Raw genomic sequence first — 9,564 nt, forward strand, 5'->3', positions numbered from 1 at the left:
CAAGCACCAAATGTAAGAGATTCCTATAAGCGAGCCAAGGAAAGTAATGGCTGATCTCAGGTCGCCTTTGTAAAAAAAAAAAAAAAAAAAAAAAAAAAAAGCGAGAGAGAGAGAAAGAAAAAAAAAAAAAAAAGAAAAAAAAAGCCTCACCAAGCAGGCAATAAATCAGAATAGCGGAATGCTTTGATCAAGGGGCTGGAAGGGCGAGGATCTCCGAAAGAGAGGGGAAAAAAAAGCAGAAAAGAAGGGGGGAATAAAGAAAGAAGGAGAGAGACCCGCTGGAAGGAGGGAGCTGAGAGTATTTCCTTGCACAAAATTTATTTTCTTTCTTCCTTTCCTCCCCAACTAAAAGAAGTTCCAGGGGAAAAAAAAATAATATCTATATGTAGCTGTATGGAGCTCTCTTTCTCTCTCGGTGTGTGTGTGTGCAGGGAAGGGTGCAGCCTTCCCCTTCCCACCAACACGCACTCCTCTCCCCCTCCTCCTTTATCTCCCTGGATCAAACACAATAATAATAATAACGATGCATCCAGATGCAATTTTCTCAGGCACCGACCAGGGATGGACTCTGAAGTGGAGATCGGATCCCAGCCCGGCCCCTCCAAAACCAAACAATAAAAGAAGGAAAAAAAAAAAAAAAAAAAAAAAAAAAAAAAAAAGAGGAAAAAAAGGGAAGAGAGAGAGGAGAAAAAAAAAAAAAGCCCCAAAACACGCCCACCCACCCCAGCTATTAATACGGATCAATCATGGCAAATTCATCGGATTAATTGTGGCGAGAAAGGGGGGTGCTGGTGGTGGTGACAATAGATCCGAGCGGAGAGGAGGCTGCCCCCTCCCCAAAACCGGCAACAACAACAACAACAACCAACAATAATAATAAAAAAATACAGAGGTGGTGCCGAGGCTCGAGTACGCTCCAGTAGGGACAGCACCGCTCTGTGCTCCCCGCTCCCGCCGCCGCCTCCCCTCAGCCTCAATCCCCGGGGGCGTCGGGCGGGCACACGGACCGGTTCGGTACCCGGTACCCCCCTCCCTCCCTTCCTCCCCACACCTCCCCGGCCTGGAGGAGCGGAGCGCAGCGCCGGGCGCGCAGCCGGCGCGGGGCGGATGGCGGTGTTGGCCCCCAGCGGCGGAGCGGCCCCGCGCCGGTCACGTGGCTGCTGCTGCCGCCGCCGCCGCCCCTCCCGCTCCCCGCTCGGCGCCGCGTGAAATGCGGAGCCCCGGCCGCGCGAAATAAGTTGCGGGCATGCGCGCAGGGCCTGCGCACTCCTCACCCCCCGCCCATTGCTCCCTTCCCGCCCGACCCGACCCGTCCCGCCGCCCGTTCTTACCTTCGTAGCCTCCCGTTCCTCAGCTCCTCAACTTTCTCCTCAGTTTTAGTCGTCCCGTCTTCCCTTCCCGCGGCTGCTCTGCCCGTCGCTTCCTGCCCTCTCTCCTTCCCTCGCCGCCCGTCCTCCCGCGGGCTCGGAATTACCTCAGGTGTTCGGCCACCTCGAGCTGCTGCCGGCCACCTGCCCCTGCTCAGCCTTCTGCATCCCTGGCTGCCTTCTGCCCTGGGATATGGCGGGTTTCTACCTTCCTATGGCTGCCCCGCACACCCCTGCCTGGGCAGAGTACGGGCACGGCCACTGACAGGGCAACCTCCCAACACAGTGACTGCCCCAACATGGCGGCCGCCCTGACATGGTGAAAGCTCCAATATGGCGACCACCCCAACATGGCGGCCGACACACAGGTGGTTGGGGCTGCGGCCAGAACTCACAAGGGCTCCTCACAGGGAGGGTTTTGGTCACTCGCAGCTCACCTGTCCATCACTCTGCCCTTCCTCTGTGCTTGGCAGCCATTAGCTTCCATCACCCCTCTTCAGGTTTCCCGCCAAAGCTGAGGGGAAGGGAACATTCACCTCACGGTGGAACATTCACCTCACGGTGGAACCAAGTGAGTTTACTCACATCCTGAGCTCGTTCTTACAGTTGTTGTTCTCACCTGGTGCTGTCTCCTTACCCCAGGAAACCAGGTGAGGGAACAGGGATGGAAGGAGAAAGGGGTGTGAAGCTGCTCAGTCTGGGGTGTCAGGAGGATGCAGTTTGCTAGGAAGGAGGAGCAAGGAATGAGGTGGGGAGGAGAGCTGAGCTGCAGAGTCCTAATGTTCAGGATGGACAACAAGAGCTCTGAGAGCCCTGCATTACTTTTTCTCTGTCTTCCAGATGTTCAGGCGAAATATCAGGCATTGTGCGAAATATTATAGAGGAAGGTTGGGGGGGAAGAGAAAGGGAAATAATTTAAAACTCCATCTCTTGTCTTGGAGCACACAGGTTGCCTCCCGTAGCTGCTAATCCTGATACCAAGGCCCCCAGTGAGGGGAATGAGCTGAGAGTTGGTGTATGGATTAATGGTGGCCTCTCTCTAGGCTGCTCTGACCCTCAGGGGTTGATGCTCTCCTTGCTGGTATTGTATCTTTACTCTGTGCTCTAACACTTGGACCACTGATCAAGTAATACTCTTAATATATTTTGTGTGAGTGTCTCATACATGGGAATCAGATAGAACAGCTCTTTCCAGAAGGCAAAATGTCAGCTTCTGTCCACACCACCTCTCCCAGACAGCATGCAGAGACTTTTATCTGGTGCTTATGGAAGTGAAGGAAGCACAAAGCTGAGAGAAATCTGATAGTACCAAGAGTGTGTACCTTACAGAAGGCCACGCTGCTCACTGCAGAGGCACATGGAGAGTTTTTAAACATTCTCAAATATCGACCTAGAGAACATCACCTCCTAGATCTGACCTTAGATCTACCTATTCAGATTTTTTTCTCTTCAGCCATGTATTTGCCTGGTGTCAGGCCCTTCTGTCTCACTCCCAGTTCTATATAATCTGACCATATAGAAGCTGTACAGGTGCTGTTGAAGTGATGCAATTTGTGCATACAGGCAAGCTCAAATATTACCAGGTCTCTGTCTTTTAAGAAATATTAAGCTATACTGTATCAAACAACTGTTACCTGTTGAGGCTTTTTGGAAAATAACTATGTAATTTTCAGGGCAATGTAATTGATTATAGTTTCCTGCACATCCATCACCATTAAAGTGACTTAAGAGATCTGTAGTGGGATATGTTTTTGCAGACAATCATTGCATGACTGAAAGTCTGCTCAGTCTGTTTTCTTCTTGAATGCACATATGTGGAAAACAGAAATGGCATGTGATTTATTTTACATAATTTTTTTTAGTAGAAACACATGCTTAGATTTGCATGTCTACTGAAAAAAAATAAGATTAAAAACCATCCATCTAACTCATCCTCCAATGTAAAACATTTTTCTTCTGGGGAATATTTCTATCAAGCATCAGAAATCACTGGTCACCTTCTTGGTTACAATACAGGCAAATTATCCCTTTTTCTGGGTCTGGTTCAGCAGGAGCATTTTTACTAAGCTTAATTGATTTGGGGGGGAGAGCAGGTAGAGCTTCCTGCTACACAAAACCTCAGACTCAGGAAGTTCTCTCTCTCTCCCTCCTGTGTCTTCTTGCCTCCAGCTGAATTTTCCAAGCCATCTTACCAGGAAGCATACCACAGACCTCCATGTACATTTGTTCTTAGGCTGCTTGTTAGCTTTTCCTCTAGAAATGCATCTTCCCTGGCATCTGGTGGGAGAAAATAACAGGGTTTTTAGCCCTTTTTTTCCCCCCCTTTTTTTCTTTCATTTTTTAATGGGCACTAGTATGCTCTGGAACCTTGCTGAGCCACTCTTTGAGATTAAAGACTGGTGCACTCAACTGGATGTTCTTAGTTATTAACACCCACAGAAAAGGTAGTTCTTGAACATGTACTAACAGACCTATAATCATCTGATTTGAGACAGAAACCAAAAGCTTTCTATTCCCAAATAATGAAGAGAGAAAGGTTAACACAGACCAAAAGCAACAATTGCAACTTTAATGTTGCCATAAGGCACTGCAGCAAAATAAAAATTTGCAAAAGTAAAAACACCAAAAAGGGGTTTTCTTAGGACTAGCCCCTGGCATGCCTAGCTGAAAAGGATATCTTGACATAACTTGCAAATCAGGAGGTAATTCATTGCTTGAGGAAATGGCAAGAACCTTGCTTCTAGCAAGAGTAATTTGCACTGTGTTTTGGCATGAAGCTTTAAAGATGGATTTTTTTAAGACTTTAGTCTTGAGATGCCCAGCAGAGGCAAATGTGTCTTCCTGGAGTTAACATCTTTCTTGGAGATGGGTAGTTTAAAATAGCAGAATGTCTTGCAGACCATTACTTTTTATTTTAGAAGAAGTGTGATCTGGGAATGCAAAAAAAAAAAAAAAAAAAAGAAACCAAGAGAAATAGGAAAAAGAGCCTTTTTGTTATTGTTTCAACCCTGCTCCTACAGTGCATTTACAAGAATAGCAAATAATGAGAACCAAAATTCTAATACAAAATAAATGGCCAGGGTGATTGTGTGGATGGCAGAGGAATTTAAAACAGTTCCATAAAACTAAAACAATTTTCTTCCAATTGCTTTGCTTATACAAATTGGATTGCTTATAAGAGAAGATTGTCTAGCTTCATAGCTAAGGGCTGGGCTGCTTGGTTTAGGTGCTTTCCTAGAAAGTTGCTTGAAACAGAGTTATTGAATAAGGAGCACCACAGTGAAGGAACAAGGAGAAATAGAAACTCATAACCTTTAAAAAGGAAATAGTTCAAAAATAATGATAAAGGCAGGGCTAAAAGTAGTTAATCCAGCAGATGACAGGTTTGCAGAACAACAGCAAGAGAAAATACACAATGATTTCTCTCACAAGTGGATGAGCTAACCCAGTCAATGGAACTCAGTGCCATAAGGTAACTCTGAGGTCAAAAATAAAGAGAACTTTCAGAATTAACATTCTCTTGATTACAGAGCAGCTGCAGGAGATGTATATTTTAATGCCTCAGAACATAAAAAATTTCTAAACCAAAGCAAGAGGCAGGAGACTTAACTAGATGGACCAGCAGTCTACCAGCACCTGCATCCTCCTGCCAGTAATGATCAAGGGAGGCACACACCGGAAGCTCTTCTCTAAAAATAAATCTCTTATATTTTGTTATCAGGAAATAAGACCAATGCTGTAACCATCCTTATCAATTGTGGGAGATCTCAGGGTACATGAAAACATTGTTAGATCAGCTGGCCCAGAAAACTTAAAGTTTAGATTGTTGTAGCACGTGGAAATCACCGTGTCATTGAGAGCTGTTTCTGAAAAATAGCTTGGAGTTCAGGAGATCTGAGAACTGGGGAAAAAAGAAAAAAAAAAAAGAAAACAGAAAAAAAGAAAAAGCTGGATGGCATCATCATCAGAAGTACAAGTTCTCCCAGAAAAGATGGAAAACCAATTTAATCTGCATTTCTCATTTTCCTAATTGATTGTAATGTAATTGTAAAGTAAATATATTGGTAATTTTATCAGGGGAAAAAAACAATCAGAGCAAGGGGATAAAAACTGCAGTCTTGATCTATTGACTTGAATGGGTCTGTGCTAATTTACAGCAGGGGAAAACATGGTCCCTGGAGACCAGGGGAGTCACCAGCAATGCAGCTGTGCATCTTTACCATCTATGACCAAAGAAACTCAAGAATTTTTGGATCCTTCTGAGTCCTTGGGATTTGCTGATAAACAGGCTAGTGGAAGGTAACAGAACTTGTGCTTCTAATTCCCTGAGACTCCTTATCCCACAGCATAAACATTGGGGAATGGCAGCATTTGCAAATACAGGGATTAAAGCAGATGTCACTGGCTTTCAGGAATTTCATTTGAAATCATGATTTCCAATGATGTGGCTAGAAAAAATGCTGTGAGTGGCAATATCAGAGTCACTGTGGGTGGAGAGTTCTGGAAGGTCTGATGCTGCAACCCCAATTTACTGAATAATTAATCCAAAATAGCAAATAAATAGTATATTAATGAAATTAATTAGACTTGGAAGAACTGCAAATACTTGTGTTGGTGGAGGAACAAATATAAAGGACACCAAGAAGAAGATTTACTAAAAAAAAAAGAAGAAAAGGTAATGAATTCTGTTTCCACTGTTACATCCACTGTGGAATCAAAGCACAAACTGCAAATATTATTACAGTTCCTCAGTTAGCATTATAAAAAGTTAACTGAACTTCTAGGGTGAAATTTTGACCTCAATTATATGTAAATGAGGAAACTACTATTGACTTCAGGAAATTCAGCATTTAGCTCTCAGCTCTTTTTCTTTCAGTTTGAGAATGGGATTTTCAAACGTGCCTAGGAAATTCAGAAACACATACCTCTCCTTTGGTGCCTTTGAAAAATAGTTCACAAAAGCAGCTTGCTAAATGGTTAGCATGTTATCTGCCCTGAAAATCACTCAGCTTTTATTACCAGAAACGACCCAACTGTTTGTATTTGAGTGCTGCCCAGTTCAGATTGCACTCTTGCATGTTATACCAATCCTACTGCTAAGTCACAGCAATTCAGTCCATTTCAATATTTCCTTCTCCCCCACCTTCATAAAAAAAAAAAAAAACAAAAACACATGAAACACAAGAATGTGTTCCTCCAGCATTTTAAATCAATGTTGAAGAGAAATTATGTTTCAGCCCAACACAGGTTGTGATATAGGAAGAACTATGTGAAATTTAATAGCTTGGGTTATCCAGGAGGTCAGATTACCTGATCCTGGTCCTTTCTGGCCTTTAACTCTGAATAAATTAGAAACCTGATCTCTCAAAGTTTTAATTTCAGAGCACTCTTTGTATATAGGGAGTGGAGTGGAATTCCTAATAAATTACATCCTCCTCCAACATTCATTTTTCTCCCTGAGAAAGGGTATCTTTTTTAAAAGTGTTTAGTTCCACATCTTCTAAATTACCAAAAATTTATATCTTTTTATGTCTAACACTGTACTGTGTGCCAACATAGCAATTATGAAAGCCTTTTTATTGATATTACACAGCTCTCTATGAAATGAGAATTAAATTTATTGTGAAAATTGATCTTTAATGACAGCTCAGGTTTACATTTCTGAAGTTCATACCTTCCCATTTGCTTTTTGGTTGGCACTAGAGTGGGGCAGCTACGATGGATTTATCAGAAATGGATAAGGAGACAATCTGGAGTTTACTCACAATTATCACTGTAGTTCTACTGTTGAAAACAATAATTTCTATTGAAATATTAAGCTGCAGAGAGCAGAATTTGTTAAACAGACCCAAATGTTAATACCTGAGAACCTGAAGTTCCCACGTCTGCACCTGGGCACTTATGGGAATGTCTTGATTCTTAAAGCTGTTGAAAGTGCTCAGCTTTCTGGTTAGTTTTGTAAAAAATATGCAACACCACATGCCTGGAACCCATTTTGCATCCTCTATATATTCTCTCTATATTATCTTTTCTCTATATATTATCTTTTCTTGTTACTAACAAACTGCTGGAGGTAACTTTTGGTTTAATAGCCTGAAAGTGACACAGGGTACTGAAGCAGTTAACACTGCAGGGAGTGCTGCTTTTTTATCTACCTGTTTTGGTTTTTTTTTTCAGCTGCAGCACATGAAAGGGGTGAGAGGATTTGCCAGGGCTGCTGTTTAACATATTGCATCAATATGCTTTCAGGAAAGTGGTCATCTGACAGGGAACATGCTTACAGCACAACAAAATCTCCTCTGGCCTCAAGCAGACTGAGAGGTAGGATGTGAAATCCAATGCAATTCATGACCACTGCACACAGCCTTACACCAACTGAGCATCAAGCATGCTTAGTGTTCAGGTAGATTTCAGAAGGAAATTAGGTCCATATTAGTGTAAACTCCAGCTTGGTGCAAATGTCACTTTTGCTTCTCCCAAATAACTGTATTTCTGTGAGATACATCTGTGCAGGAGATGGGGGGAGGCTTGGGTTGGTTTTCATTGGCTGCTGGGGGAAGGATTATTGGTTGCTGTTAAAAATGATCCCAAGCAAACTTTTACAAGGTCTTCTGTGACCAATAAAACCTGAGTCTTTGAAATGTACTACAACCCAAGTTGTTGTTAGGAGATAATTCTCTTCGATCCAGATGCTTCCATCTGAAGTGCAGTGCAGAAAAAAGGAAAAGGGAGAAGGAAAATTGATGGAAAGTCCCTGAAAGAAGAGGGAGAAGAAGCCTGCCATGTCTCCCCCTTTAACACTTCCTGCACTGAATTTTGGAAGTAGCTTAAAGGCTTCTGAGCAGCATGCAGCACGGTGGGGACTGAGAAAGTCCCTGGCCAGTGTGCTTACCTGGGAAGAGATCTGGGAGGAGGATAGTCCTTTCCAGGTTGAGTAGGGTACTGCCACATCAGGATTTCATCTGAAAGGTGATAGCAGATAAGGTGGGGTTATCTTGCTCCTAGTATAATCTCTGTAACTGTGAATACGTGATCACAGATCTGTGCAAGCGCCCAGGAAGAACTTCTCTTTACAAGAGTGCCCTGAGATTCAGGAAAAGGATTTTGATCATCCCCAGGCAGGTTTGGTGTATTGTGCAGATGTAAAGGGTAGTAAAATCCTTCCCTCAGTGATTTGTGTTGTATATTTCCAGCCAATTTTCACCTCTTCCTGCACTCAGACCCAAGGGTCTACTCATGAGCAAATGAGTGAGATAAGGTGTGGAGGCATTCTCACAGTCCTGCAGGATGCAGTCAGGCTGCTGCTTGTACAGGGAAGCAGCAGCATCTCCTTCAGGTCTTTAGAATATTCCCTCCAGAGAGGAATGAAAATATTTTCCTGGCCACTCCTCTCCTGAGTGTTTATTGCATTTTTGGTCAATCTGTCTCCCCTTCTACCTGTGTCCTCTTGCATCTTGTTCCTGACCTCTGGACTTTCTGCTTTGCTCTGGAGAGATGGAGTTTTCAGTCATGTCTGGAAAAGCAAGTTGGTTTGTTTGTAGATGATAAATCATGACTGGCAGCCTTGGTCTGTGGGGCACCAAATCCTTCTAACTACTCGTGACTGCTGGAAATCTAAGGCACCTTTAAAAACTCCAACCTATATCTGATATAATGTGCAGGTGGTACACAAGCACCCCCAGTATTTACAGAACTTCACTGCCACATCTCACTTACCTGTTTACTTGCCTCAATCTAAAATATCCCATCAAAAGAGACTATCTAGATTGTTCTGAGACAGTAATCCCTTTTTATCTTCCATGAATTTGAAAACACACCAAGCTCCTCCAACAACAACAACAACAACAAAAAATAATGAGGCAGACACAAGCAGTATAAATCAATATAGTACTATTGATGTCAACAGAGCTATGCAAATATACACTAGCTGGGGATGACACATAAAATCAAGCACTAACTTTATAGGGAAAAAGATAGAAACAACAGCAGCAATATTAAATACACTTTTCAGCTATGCTCAAAATGGATTGTGGAATAAGTCATCGTTGTAATATGTAATTTGAGAGGGCCATGAATTCTTCTGTGAGCATGTTGCTTCAGGAGATGAAGAAAAATCAAAGCACAGCCTTGCAACTAACATTTCCCCCTGATATTAACAATAAAACTCTAACACTACTTGGCATTCAATAACAATTCT

This window comes from Calypte anna, chromosome 19 (assembly GCF_003957555.1).
Source record: "Calypte anna isolate BGI_N300 chromosome 19, bCalAnn1_v1.p, whole genome shotgun sequence".
Classification (NCBI taxonomy): Eukaryota; Metazoa; Chordata; class Aves; order Apodiformes; family Trochilidae; genus Calypte; species Calypte anna.